This window comes from Anolis sagrei, chromosome 2 (genome assembly GCF_037176765.1).
Source record: "Anolis sagrei isolate rAnoSag1 chromosome 2, rAnoSag1.mat, whole genome shotgun sequence".
NCBI lineage: Eukaryota > Metazoa > Chordata > Lepidosauria > Squamata > Dactyloidae > Anolis > Anolis sagrei.
This window is the reverse complement of record NC_090022.1, coordinates 52,464,967-52,480,123: the sequence shown is the minus strand read 5'-3', so window position 1 is coordinate 52,480,123 and position 15,157 is coordinate 52,464,967. Positions and strand designations below refer to the sequence as shown.

The window sequence follows — 15,157 nt, the reverse complement described above, 5'->3', positions numbered from 1 at the left end:
TAACTAAGTCACATCTTCTCGCCTGACCCCCGTAGCTTACCGTAACATCCAGCAACTGAATTGAGTGAAGGAAATCTGTTTATCTGCTAGTTGGGTAGACGGAGGATGACATTTCCAGCCTCCTTCCACCAATGAATGAGGCTGTGACAAGAAATTGTGACAGGGATCACAGTCATGACTGTCACAAACTTGTTTGCTGGTGGGAGAGGGCTAGAAACATCCTCTTCCTCCTTGCACCTTCATTATCAGCCACATCCTTCATTTGATCCTGCTGCTGACTGTTAAGGTGGGCTGAGAGTGGAATTTATGTAGTCCTGAAGTAAGACCACATATTCTGACTGAATACAGAATAGTTACAGATTCATAACTCTAGATTCTGAATCAGTAGCTGCAATAGTGAATGCCAGTGATAATTTGCTAATTTTATGCAAACTATTTTGGTGCATGTGTTTTACTGGAATTGAGGATGAAAATAAGACTATTAATTTTTTTTTCTGGCAATTAGTGCCTACTTACATCACTTTCAATATCTAAAAATGAAGACAATTCTAAACCCATATAAAATTTTTGATATTATATAAATGAATTGATTACAACAGGCAGATGTTTAAGAAGTAAAGTATTACATAAATGTATCCTAGTTTTGCTTGGGAAATAAAATAGAAAAGATATACAATGAAAATTCCAACAGATGGTCTGAGGTTATCAATAGATGGCATGAAAACAAAAAGTAAAATTAAATCCAAAGCTAATGCTGGAAGATTTGATTGATCTGGGTGTTGGTAGTGTTGGGTGGGGTTGCATACCTCCTGGAGGATTAGGTGAGGAGTTTAGGAAAGACTTCTGGATCTGGCAATACTCCTGGCATTCCAGGTGAGCAAGTAGCCTGCAGTACTTTTTACCTGTGGCATTCCCTACAAAAATGGTAATTTGTGCTGATCTGAGACTTGGCAGTGCCAAAGGCGGAGTTCTGTAAACTCTCTATGTAGAGCCACCTTTGAAAAACTATTCAGAAGCTATTGGTTTTATTTCGAAGTTTGGCAATTGCATTTTAGCAAGAATTTGTCATATAACACCAGTACAAGTTGAACATCCTTCATCTGGAATTTTGCAATCCAAAATGCTCAAATAATGACTTCATGGATGGCTGAGTTAGGGACACCTCTGCTTTCTGATGGTCCTCAAACTTTGTTTCATACACAAAAATATTAAAAATGTTGTGTATAAAGTTACCTTCAGGTGTATATGAAAAATGAATGAATTTTGTGTTTATAGTGGGGGCCCATTTCCAAGACATCTTATTATGGATACCCAAGTATTCTGAAAAATGAAACATTTCTGGTCCCAAGTATTTTAGATAAGGGATGCTCAACTTGTACTAAAATAACTACATTCATTTCTAAATCAAAACACAGCAATGTATATCTTAATCTTGATATCGGAAATGAACTTTTCCTATATTTAGGACACAAATGGGTAGATGATAGATCAGGTCCTATTGGTGGTTTACAGGAAATTTGCAGGTGTCTCTAACATCAATTGTTAGGTCTAAATTAGGCTGATGGGTTTCCTGATCCACAGCACCTCTAGGAATATTTTATTTAGAAGCATGCATTATGGGTTTAATCTTCCCAAAAATACTCTTGTATCACCCAAACAAGAACACCAAAAGATGTCTGTAGAAAATGTACTCTGAATCCTACATTTTTCTTGAAGCAATTTTAAAGAAATAACAATGTTAGTTTATTTTTATATAATGGAAAGAAAATGAAGACTTGGGACATTATTAAGACTAACCGATTTATTTCAACATAAAACTTTGGTGGACTACAGCTGACTTCTTCAGATGCATCTGAAGCCAACTTTTATGTCAGAAGAAACAGATTCCTTTTCCCACTTCTTGTTTTATTTTTCCCCCCTAGTTACCTCATGTTAACGTTGCATTTAAGGCACTCTGAATATGTTCTTAATGTCCTGATATTTTGGTTATTTTAAGATTATTACTATTGTCTCTGTACACATTGTTGTGCCAGATTAAGCAAGTAATTAGAAACAATTGGATCAGATAAGAGATAGACCAAGGACCTCATCACATGAAAGCAGAGAAAGCATAAGGAACCATCTTCTCTTGTTCCCTACCATTGAAATCCTGTGCCTTTCCATCTTCAGGGATGGCAGGCATCCCATGTCATTTCCCAGCCTGCTTCTATCCAGTTTCTGTCATTGGCAGTTGGATAGCAACCAACTCCTGAAAACACAGCCTTCCCTCCATTTCGCTGCACTGCCACATCAAAGTCACATGGGCAACCACCAGAAGTGGCCTTGTGTTGTGGGATGGCCTCCATGCAATGCTGATTCAGCAGTGAAAGAAACGTTGAGAAGACGGAGTGAAGTCTGTGTTGGATGAAGTCCTGTGGCTGCAGGATGTCTCCCAGATAACTCAATGAAACTCATTTGTGAGCAGAGTTAGAGATAGAGATGCACTTCACAGGTTTACTTAGCAGTGCAGGTCTATCAGGATCCCATTGGTATTTGCTCTGATATGCTATGCTTGGGAAACAGGAAACTGAACTGTCCAAAAATGCAAAGAATGTATCTCAATTCTCTACATCATGCCTCTTTTGGCTCCTTTACCTCACACGGCTCCTTTTGGCTCCTTTACCTGCATCTCTCCTTTACCTCACACTGTCACAATCTAGATTCACTTTTAAAATACTATTAAACAGACAGTTCCACTAAGCTCAACAGAACTTGCATCGAGATAGAGAATTTAAGATATAGAATTGTATCCCAAATCCCTATGGCAATGGATTTAAAATGCACCTAATCCTTTTTGAGGTTTTGACTTTTTAGGGTTATAACAACAAATAAACATGTTTTGTAATATCTAGGCTACTGTGTAAAGAGACAGGAAAATTTACTTCAGAATGCAAATATGAGGTACAATACCAAAAGAGAAAAGAAAAAGAAACATAGCTGAGAGGATGGATGGATGGATGGATGATAGACATGCAAAAGAGACAGAATTTCTCAGTACAAGCTTTCAAGTGTTGTCACCAGCTTCAAATCTGCAATTTTGACTTGTGATAACATTTTATTACAGTGATTTCAGAAAATATGGGCTTTATATCAGAATAAAGAGGAAAGCAGAAGCAGGACACAGTAAGAGTCTTTAAATCATTAGTATGGCTTCTAATAAGGGGCTGATTTTTATTCATTTAACATTTACATCCTCATATGACATAAATCCATACCATCACATGAACATGAGGTGAATGAGTCATGAGACATATGTGAAACCTTACATCACTTTCCTTATCATAGAATCATAGAACTGGAAGTGACTCCAAAGACCATGCAGTCCAGTCCCATTCTGCCAGGCAGCAATACACAAAGTACTCCCGACAGATGACCATCTAGCTTTTTTAAAAAAACCTGCAGAGAAGACTTCACCATACTCTGAGGCAGCAGATTCTACTGCTGAACAGTACCTTTGTCCCATCAAAGATCAAACTGAGCCAAGGGCATATCTAGGTATGGAAAACAGCAACATCAATAACAACAACAACAACAACAACAACAACAACAACAATTATTTCTTCCCTGCCCTAAGAGTGTAGAATAGTGGTTTGAATACTGAAGTAGGACACTGGAAGACCAGGGTTCAGATCATCACTTGGCTATGAAAACCTACTGGGTGACCTTGAACAAATCACACTCTCAATCTATAGAGTTGTTAAGGCAAATCTTCTCTAAACAAATTCTGCCTTGATACCCGCCTCCCTGTCATGGCAGACAATATGTGTGTTTCCACTGATTGAGATATGCCACCTCAGGTCATGTGCAAGAAGAAATGTGGGATATAAATTAAGTAAATAAACAGCCCCTTAGTCAACTAATAGGATCTGTGACTCACATACAGCCAGCTTTGATGCATGAAGAGAAGTTCTGCTATGATTTCACAGCACCATACAGGCTTCCAAAGTCTCCTTAGGATTATCACAGCTTTACCACCTTGATATTGATCTTAAACACTGCCTGTTTGGAACAATAGTTGTCTAAGTAGGTCACCAGATAAATACTACAAGGGCAAGAACTCTATGGCTTGCCAGTGCATGGCTATATTTCGAATAAGCATTCAGAGAAGAATGTAGAAAGTGATGTGAAAATTGAGCTGTTTGTCACTCCGGGGGACACTGAGAGCACTACAAAAGAATGCCATGTCATTGCTAACTACTTTGTGCTTTTTAAACAGCTGTGCATACACTGACAGCGACACGCTTGTGGTGTCTCTGTGAGGCACAACAACTCTGTAAATCTACATTGTCCTTACTACGTGGATTGCATAAACACCATATGCTTGTTTTCCTATGTAAGCATCGGTTAGGGACATAAAGATCAATGGACCTTCAAAGAAAGCCCTTGCATAAATTCACTGGAATGCCATGGCTGAGGAATTCCAAGAATTGCTTAACAGTGCAGATGTCAATGTTTCCCTATAGTGCAGAAGCACAACGGCAGAAGCTTCCAATATTGACTTTGCTTTAAAGGAGGAAAGCTGAAGCTCTAGAGTTTGCTTAATAGTAGAGGAGGTTGGTTCAGGGATTCTGGGAGCTGTAGTCCAAAAAATAATTTCACTAAAACCCTGAGCTATATGTGAACATACATTTATGAATGCAGTGGTGATGATGGAAAAGGGATAGCTAGCATACCCATATAAATTATTCATTTGAGGTTTGATTTTCAGAGGATGTGCCCATTCAGGCAGGCATTGGCATTATGCTTTGTTATTTTCCTCACTGTGACTGCCTCTCTAGAGATGTCTTAACTGAATGGCTGTGCTTTAAGGCACTTGTGCAGTGTCCAAAACCTATCATCCACTGTCCCCATCTACACTGCCTTATAATGCAGTTTTAGAATGCATTTTAACTGCATTGAACTGCATTATATGGCAGGGTAGATGAGGCCACTGTTGGCCCTTTGATACTTCAAAGATCTCACTCTCAGTGGTGCCTTTGGGAATGGCACATTTACTCCTACATATCTATGTACATCTACAGGCAGGCCTGTAGCGAGGGGGTGGTTTTAGGGGTTCAAACCCCACCCGAAATGTTTCAGATTTTTTAAAAAAACCTGGTTTACTCATGAATTTTAACTGGTTAACCAAATCCTCATGCTAAGTCTGTGAGATGCAAAAAATTAAGAGTCCCTCCAGAACTGTAAGCACTATCTCAAGCAAATATTGACAATTTATTCACACTGTCATTACTTGCAGCAATAGCCGATGTAGTGAAGCAACCAAGTTGGGTGTGTGTGTGTGTGTTGAATGCTCTCATTAAGGAGACCAGACTTGGTGGAGGTGGTTGATAGGAATGGAGCTGCAGGCTATTGAAGGTTGCTCTGCCCCCTGCTGTGCTCTTTGCTTCAGCGTGAGCTAGGAGGCAGGTTTCAAACCCCCCCCCCCCGAAATTTTCAACCCTCCCCGAAATGTTCAACCCCCTCCCCCCTGAAAGTGTCAACCCTCCCCGAATTTTTTTTCTGGCTACGGCCCTGTCTACAGGTACAGGTACAGGTAATTCCATAGGAGCCAGGACGCCCATTACTGCACAAGGACACTGCTGACTACACCTTTGAGCCACCTTTAAAAATAAAAAGCCCTTTCTTCCTACAAACTTTGTTATTTCAAATGAGAGGAGCATTTTGGCACTTGTAATCAGAGTGAACATGTGGGCTTGATCATTCAGCCTGTAAAACAAAGCTGGTTCAAGCTTTGGAATATGACTCTTGAAGCCAGGGTTTGAATCGCCACTCAGTCATGAAAGTCCACTTGGTGACCTTGGGCAAGTCAAGTCAAACACTCTCAGGCTCAAAAAACCTAGTGACAGGCTTATGTTAAAGTAGCCATAAGTCCAGAATGACTTGAAGGCACAGAAAGAAAGAAAAAGAGAATCAATGATATTGGGCCTGTGGCTCAAAAGTGAAACTACGGAACCTCGTAGGCTGCGTAGAAATATGTATACGATAAGCCTATTTCATGGACTGCTTGATTCATCCCAGTTTTCCCTAGAACAGCTTGAGTCAGCATACATGTCATATTCACAATAATCCATAAGGTAGGATTGGCTGAAAAGTCATCACCTAGCCAAGGGAACCTATTTCATGACTAAGCCAAGAGCAAGGCTGGAGGATAGACATGTTGCACACAGTCCATCAACTCATGTTACATGCAGACTGGTAATTCTGGGGCTAGTTTACAGAGAACTTCTGCAGTATTTACTGAATGACATGAACTTCAGAAGTGGTGAACACCTGGGGGCGTTTCATGAAGAAAGGGATCAATGCTGCCCCCACATACATTTGTCCATTCTTCTTATAGACCAGTGGTTCTCAACCTGTGAGTCCCCAGATGTTTTGGCCTCCAACTCCCAGAAATCCTAACAGCTGGTAAACTGGCCAAAACACCTGGAGACCCACAGATTGAGAACCACTGTTCTAGACATTTGGGCATTATTCATTTTGAGTAAATATGTAAAAACTCAAAGGAAGCACATGTATGCTGTGTCGGCATGCAAGGAAGGAACAAAAGTGTCTATACAAAAGCCCCTCATGATCATAATGAGATTAACAATCACCACATTTTTATTGCCAATTTCTCTTAGGCTAGTTTTTGAAAACAGAGTTGTTCTTGAAGATTGTATTCCTGCTAAAGAAGTCCTCAGTCTGCATAACACATGACTGCACAGTCATACCAGTTAGTCATTTAAGGGAAAGGCAGCTCTGACAGCACATAGAAATAGCCTCTGTGTATAAATTCAGGGCCTGTTCTTACTGCATGCTTGCAGTCAAGCAATGTTCTAGTGGCAGCGTTTGTGTCTACACTGTAGAATTAATACAATTTGATATCACTTTGAACTGTCATGACTCAATGCTAAGGAATCCTGTGAGTTGAAGTTTGGTGAGGCTTTTCTCCAGCACAGAAGGCTAAATACCTTGTAAAACTAAAACTCCCATGGGCCCATACCATTAAGCCATGGCAGTTAAAATGGGCTCAAACTGCATTAATTCTACAGTGTAGATGCACACGCTGCCACTAGAACAGTGTTTGACTGAAAGCATGCAGTAAGAACAGGCCCTGAATTTAGACACACCCATCCTCTTGATTCTTACATGCATTCATGTCCTCTCAAGATATGGGGCAAGTTTCTCAATCTCATGGTTAGTATAATGAAAGGTCATGAACAGGGGTTTCAATGGGAAGCTACTAGATTTTTTTAAATATCATCCTCACTCCACAATGGAAGTCAATCTCAGTTCCTTTACCTGTAATTTTTATTCATGTCAGGAGTGACTTGAGAAACTGCAAGTCACTTCTGGTGTGAGAGAATTGGCTGTCTGCAAGGACATTGCCAGGGGACACCCAGTTATTTTGATGTTTTACCATTCTTGTGGGAGGCTTCTCTTATGTCCCTGCATGGGGAGCTGGAACTGACAGAGGGAGCTCATCCATGCTCTCCCCGGATTCGAAACTCTGATCTGTTTCGAATGGGCTTAACCCATTGCACCACTGGGGGCAATTATTAATAATTACCTGTAATTATTGCGTACCTTGGGACCTCTTCTCCTTTCCATTACAATATTTTGCCAGGAAAAATTCAGAATACATGATCCAGCATGCTTGGGCGGCTTATAAGTAACCTAAATTCCCAGGCAATACATTGAAGGGAGGGGATTAGTTTGATACCAGATCAAAATGTGGTCTAGTTAGCCGAATTTCACAGCTTTGTTGAATTTTCTGCAGCGGGGTGGGGGATGGTGAGAGAAATCCCTTTTTGTGGTCCCAAGCCAATTGGCTTTAAAGTGCACCCATTCTCCTTTGTTTTCCGAAGGAGGGGAGGCTTTGTTTACAGCAATAATGGCCAAAGACTTTAATCCGCAGCACTGGATGGTGTACATTCCACGTTGACATTCATGCAAGTCACACACTTGCAGCCCCAAGCTTGTCTATGCACATCTATCAAGGCATGAATGGATAAAAGCTCTGGGATCTATTCTGCCAGCCATGGAGGGAGGGAAAGGAGGAGAGGAAGAAGGAGATGAAGAAGAGAGGGGCATGGAGCTGGAGGGATACATTTCACAGCCTAGCAGGCATCAGGCTATGGTTTAATATGAGACTGGGGGTGCATCTACACTGTAGGATTAATATAATTTGACATCACTTTAACTGTCATGGCTCAGTGCTATAGAATAATGAGGTTAGTAGTTTTACAAGGTCTTTAGCCTTTTGTGCCAAAGAGCATTGGTGCCTTGCCATAGGAGAAGTTGTATTATTCCATAACATTGAGCCATAGCAGTTAAAGTAGTGTCAAACTGTATGTTTTCTATAGAATAGATCAGGCATGGGCAAGCTTTGGCCCTCCAGGTGTTTTGGACTTCAACTCCCACAATTCCCAACAGCCTCAGGCTTAAGCGGCTGAAGAGGGAAATGAAAGGGCCTGAGGCTGTTGGGAATTGTGGGAGTTGAAGTCCAAATGACCTGGAGGGCCAAAATTTACCCATGCCTGGTGTAGATGCACCAAGCGTATTTCAGCTTCACAAGGCATTGCAGAGAGTGGCTGAGCACAACTATTACAACTTGCAGAGTTGTATCTTCTCCACTCCCTTCCTTTGGCCTCTGAAGTTTGACATGACCGATAGTAACCTTGCAACCATTTTTTTCTCTCTCTCTCCCTTCTTCCAGCATTACCATAACAGCCATAACAGAGCAAAGCACACAGCTGCCTCCTCCTGTTGCTGCTGTAGGTTAGTTTTCCCACCACTGCCTTCCAAAAACAAACTTCCCAAGATGTCCTTCTTTACTCTTTTTCTCTGCAGTAAAATCTCCTGTAAGAAGCAGGGTCCTTTCTCCATCCCCTCCTCAAACATGTACAACAGTACATCAGAAAGAGACAGGGTGGTTTAAAAATCAATTTAGATCACTGCTTGGAGATAGATCCTTCCCCTCTTCTGGATTACACCTCCCAGGATTTCCCAACTAGAAACTTTCCTCCCAAACCTATGTTTTAAAACAACAACTGCCTCCACACTGCAGAATTAATGCAGTTTGACACCAATTTAACTATCATAAATCCCACCCATGGGAGAAAAGCAGGATATAAATAAATAAATTAATTAATAATAATAATAATAATAATAATAATAACACATTTAATGTTTCTCTAAGTCTGTTTATAAGCTGAGTCCCCTCGGGGAGAAGGGCAGAATATAAATAAAAGATTATTATTATTATTATTATTATTATTATTAGTCCCATGCCACACGTTGATGTGGCCCAGTCTGTGTATGTGTGTTTTGTGTGTATGTGTGTGTATATATTTGTAAAAATATGTATATATGTGGTTTTGCACATGCAAAGTTGTTTTAGAGTTATGTTAATCTCAGAAATGAACATTACATTTTTATTTATAACTAGCTGTCCCTTGCCACACTTTGCTGTGGCCCAGTCTGTATATATGTTCTTTGTGTGTTTGCATATGTGTGTTTGTGTATATATATGTGGTTTTGTACATGCATAGTAATGTATTTTTTTTTGGCTTTTTAAGTCTCTTCTGCTGTGTTTTTCGGTATTTTTATGAGTGATGGTCACTCATTGGCCTGATAGGTGTATTGCATCCAAATTTGGTGTCAGATTGCCCAGTTGTTTTAGAGTTATGCTAATCCCACAAACGAACATTTATAATAGCTCAATGCTATGGATTCTGGGGAGTTGTAGCTTTGCAAGATCTTTACTCTTCTCTGCTAAAGGGTTTTCACTAAACTACAAATCCCAGGATTCCATAGCACTGATTGAAATCTTTGCTTTTCTCCGCAGGTGGAAAAGTACAATCTAATGCTCATCACATCACATGGAAAGTCACCCCAGTGTGTCCCTTTTTGCCATATGTTTAGAAGCTGCCACACTGAGATGTGATGGAAAAAACCCTTGATTTCCTCACATGTCCATATCCCCAGCTTTTTAACACAGAGAGAGAACATTATGGAGAAATGTCATCTGCTAGAAAGTCTTTGCCTCCCTCTAAAGCCCCGAGAAACAGGGTCAAATGGCAAGCTTCTAAACAACAAAGCTTCATTACACCAAAGCATTTCTGAACTCAAGACCTTTTCTCCAAACGACACCACATAAAAATCCGATTCTTTAGAAATTCAGCCTTTTGCCTCTTTTGTCAGGTTCCCTGTTCTCTGCAACGGCTGCCCCTGCTCTCTAGCTTAGGCACATCAAGGGTACATACACATGGTAGAATTACTGCAGTTCGACACCACTGTAATTGCCATGGCTCAGTGCTATGATATCCTGGGATGTGTAGTTTGATGAGGCACCAAAACACTTGGCAGAGAAGGCTAAAGACTTTGTAAAGTTACAACCCCCACAATTCTACAGCATTGAGCCATGGCAGTTAAAGTGGTATCAAACTGCATTAATAGTACAGTACAGATGCAGCCCATGTTGCATTTCCCTTTCTCTTGTTTCACATTCCATAGGGTGGCAAAGATGGGGGAGAAGCTTTTGAAATAAAACAAGAGACACTTAAGAAAACCTGCTGGAAGGAATGGAGCCTAAGAGTCAAAGGAGGGTGCATCTACACTGTAGAATTAATGCAGTTCGGCACCACTTTAACTTTTTTTCATGTCAGGAGTGACTAGATAAACTGCTAGTCACTTCTGGTGTGAGAGGACATTGTCCAGGGGAAGCCTGAGTGTTTTACCATCTTGTGGGAGGCTTCTCTCATGTCCCCACATGGGGAGCTGGAGCTGACAGATGGGAGCTCACCCAGCTCCCTGGATTTGAACCATCGACCTTTCAGTCAGCAGTCCTACCAGCACAAGGGTTCAACAAGAAGACATAGTTTTTATAATTTTTATTATTCATTGATTTCATGGTTTTTAAATGTATTGTGATGTTTTTGTTTTTTATTGATGTATGTATTTTTATATATGGCATCTAATTGTTGCTGACTTGTACGCCGCCCTGAGTCGCCTTCAGGCTGATATGGGCGAGATACAAATGTTGCAAATAAATAAATAAATAAATCCATTGTGCCACCGGGGGCTCCTTTAACTGCCATGGGCTCAATGCTATGCGATCACGGGAGTTGCAGTTGTACAGCTGTTCAGCAGTGGAACTCTCTGCCACGGAGTATGGTGGAGGCTCCTACTTTGGAGGCTTTTAAGCAAAGGCTGGATGGCCATCTGTCAGGGGTGCTTTGAATGCGACTTTCCTGCTTCTTGGCACTGCAAGATCTCTTTATGATTGTATGATTCTAAGTTCTCGAGCCTTCTCTGACAAAGGAGTGCTGGTGTTATGTCAAATCTCACAATTGACATAACACAGTGCCATGGCAGTTCAAACTGCATTGATTCTACAGTGTGGATGCACCCTTGATGTGAAAGAGGAGGAGGGAATATGTAGCAGATCACTCATACATATTGGAGGAAAGGAAGAGCTAAGCAAATCTTCCAACTGGGGACTGGAATTGGGAAAGTACTATTTACATGTAAAAGCCTCTCCTGCAGGAAAAGGCACTGAAGGCTGTGGATCACTCAGGCCAGTTTAACATTTGGTGTAGTGTCAAACTGTCCTTCATTCTATAGTTTAGGCATGGGCCAACTTGGGCCCTCCAGGTGTTTTGGACGCCAACTCCCACCATTCCTCACAGCCTCAGGCCCCTTCCTTTCCCCCCTCAGCCGCTTAAGCGGTGAGGGGGAAAGGAAAGGGCCTGAGGCTGTGAGGAATGGTGGGAGTTGGAGTCCAAAACACCTGGAGGGCCCAAGTTGGCCCATGCATTAGCTATCTCGGCCTACTAATTTGCATATGGCTTCTGACTGGCCAGCCCCCAGTTATCTCGAGCTCCAAATTTGCATATGGTTTCCGATTGGCCAACCTCAACATTCTAACATTCTTAAGCAGCTGAAGGGGAAAAGGAAGGGGCCGGAGGCTGTGAGGAATGGTGGGAGTTGTAGTCCAAAACTCCTGGAGGGCCCAAGCTGGCCCATGCCTAATCTAAACTGTATGCAGTTTGACACTACTTCAACCGCCAAGGCTCAATGCTACACAATCACGAGATTTGCTGTTTGCAGAGGCAGCAGCACTCTTTCCCAGACCTTGCAATACTACAACTCCCATGATTCCATCGCACTGAGCCTTAGCAATTGGAGTAGTGTCAAACTGCATTCATTCTACAGTATATAGACGCATCCTCACTCGATTCGAGGCTCTTGGACGGAGATCTAACCCAAGCCCTCCTTCCCGCGTTGCTATACACGTGTCGGGTCTATTCACACGTGACTCCTTCTTCTGCATGCACCCCAATCTCGCGTCTTCCCATCTCCTCCCTCAGGTTTGCCTTCGGAGCTTCTTACCTGGGCTTGAGTGTGTCTGTCAACACAGCAAAAATAGTTATAATAATAATAATAAAGGGGGAGCTCTCCAATCTCAAAAACCAGGCAGTTAAGAATCCCGATGAGCTTGAGCAGCAGTTCCTTTTGGGATTAGGAAGAAGGCAGTGAACTGGCAGCGGCGAGGAAGTTTCCAAAGCCCCACATTTCCCCGGGGGAAGTGTCCTTGAGGGGCGAGCAGAGTCCCGTGTCGGGCGAGCAGCGATCCGGCTGCGAGCGATGTGTGTCCTTTCGCTCCGCTTGCATAGTACTATATTCGCCCGTCACGTGACCAGCCCATGGGAGCCAGCGCCGGAGAAGCGGGAGGAGGCTTGGAGGAGGCTCGACCCAAGACGGCCTCCTCATTGGCCCAGGCAGAGGCAAGGGGCGGGGCCAAGGGTTTGGCGTCATTGGGCGCATCGGGCACGCGAGCAGACCCTCGCGCTCTCGCTTTCTTGGCCGCGTTCTGCGCATGCGCTGGTACTGCTACTTTCTCCCCTCTATCCCCATGGAATCATGAAAATCCGAGGCAGAGAGGAACATCTATGGGCCCTTCCACACAGCCCTATATCCCAGGATATCAATCCCACATTATCTGAGTGTGGAATCAGGATATTCCACACAGCCCTATATCCCAGAATATCAAGGCAGAAAATCTCAAAATTATCTGAGTCCACACTCAGGTAACGTGGGATTGTCTGCCTTGATATTCTGGGATATAGGGCTGTGTGGGAGGGCCCTAAACCTCTCAGGATCCCATAGCATTCAACCACGGTAGTTAAAGTGGTGTCAAACTGCATTAATTCTGCAGTGGAAAGAAACCTCTTTGACTTTTTTTTTTCATATCAGGAGCGACTTGAGAAACTGCAAGTCGCTTCTGGTGTGAGAGAATTGCCCATCTGCAAGGACGTTTCCCAGGAGACGCTCGGATGTTTTCATGTTTTACCATCCTTGTGGGAGGCTTCTCTCATGTCCCCGCATGGGGAGCTACAGCTGACAGAGGGAGCTCATCCGCGCTCTCCCCGGATTCGAACCTTTGACCTGCCGGTCTTCAGTCCTGTCGGCACAAGTGTTTAACCCGCTTGGACGAATGCAGGTCGATTCCACTTGGAAGGAGGGAAGGAAGGCGCGCGTGCGGATGGCAAAAGGGCATCTGATTTGCAAAGAGCAGAACAGATTGTTCTTTCTCCTGCTCGTTTCCTCTGTTCTGCTCGGCCTCCTGCCAATCCACAGAGGCCTCCTTCTCCATTTCCCTCCATTGAGCCATTCTCCACAACGGAATTCCCACCGGGCCTCCTTATCCGCGGATTCTGCACCCACAATGAGACGTTTGCCACCACATAGCCATTTCTCAATACAGTTATTTCCCCTGTAGTACTTACTTACTTAGGCAATCCCTCGTTATCCAAGTATGATGGCCTTCCCAGTGTAGTGTCTTGGTAGTGGGTAGGTAGGTGACTGTGCAGCCCTATTCTTGATCTGCATGTTCTTCCATACTGAGGACATTGGTTTCCAGGTGGAAGGCAGTCCCAGTCAGGGTTGGCTTGACGTGACTTCTTTTTAGCACATTTCTCCCTCCATTCGTGCCTCTTTGAATTCTGCAGCACTACTGGTCACAGCTGAGCTCCAGTTAGAGTGCTTCCCAGGGCTTCCCAGTTCTCAGTGCCTATGCCACAGTTTTTAAGGTTCTTTAAATCTCTTTTCCTGTCCACCAACATTCATTTTTCCATTCATGAGTTGGGAGTAGAGGGACTGCTTTGAGAGATGGTGATCAGGCATTCAGACAATGTAGCTTGTCCAGCGCAGGTGATGGCGTAGGAGCATTGCTTCAGTGCTGGTGGTCTTTGCTTTTTCCAGCACTCTGACATTTCTCCACCTGTCTTCCCATGAGATTTGCAGTTTTTTTTCAAAGGCAACACTAATGGAATCGTTCCAGGAGTTGAGCATGATGTCTGTAGACCGTCAACGTTTTGCAGGCATGTAGCAAGGTTGTGAGGTCAATAGCTTTATCAACAAGCACCTTGGTCTCCCTATGGATGTCCCAGTCCTCAAGCACTCTCTGCTTCATTCAGAAAAATGGTGCACTCGCAGAGCTCAGGTGGTGTTGTATTTCAGTGTCAGTGTTGACTTTTGTGGAGAGGTGGCTGCCAAAGTAGCAGAAATAGTCAACATTTTCTAACATTACACCATTAAGCTGCATTTCTGGCATTTCAGATAGATTGGCTGGTGACTGTTGGAAGAGCACGTTGGTTTTCTCGTATGCTTCTGCAAAGGCGTTTAGAGTGGCTTGTAGCACTTTTCTGAATGTGCATAGACTACATTATCATCAGCATATTGGCATTCCATTATAGATGTTGTTGTGACCTTGATTTTGGCTTTAAGCCTACTGAAAGCCAAATTGCTCCCATTGAAGCCTTCCTCACATAGACTCATTTCTCTGTAGAGCCATTTTTCCCTATGGAGCCATTTCCCCCATATAGATTTATTTCTCCATAGAGCCATGTTCCCACCTCAGACTATAGACTCGTCCTGAGTTTGGATTGATAAAACTCTTCAAACTGGAGCTGGAATAGTTCCCTTTTTAGCTTCATCTCACTAAGCCCCCATCTACACTGCCAAATAAAATCCAGATTAACTACTTTGAATTGGATTATATGGCATTGTACACTTATACAATCCAGTTCAAAGCAGATCATGTGGATTATTTGTTTTGATAATAATCTAGATT

General features: G+C 42.8%; 1 protein-coding gene across 1 annotated transcript in view; it reads right to left on the bottom strand.

The window, feature by feature from the left end:
* The window catches only part of KLF15 (KLF transcription factor 15), a 34,406-nt gene extending 21,694 nt beyond the window's left edge, over positions 1-12,712 (bottom strand). Inside the window, exon 1 of the mRNA XM_060766205.2 lies at positions 12,415-12,712. The gene's annotated coding sequence lies outside the window, so the exon portion shown is untranslated. The remainder of the gene's footprint in view (positions 1-12,414) is intronic.
* Positions 12,713-15,157: the final 2,445 nt, after the last annotated feature.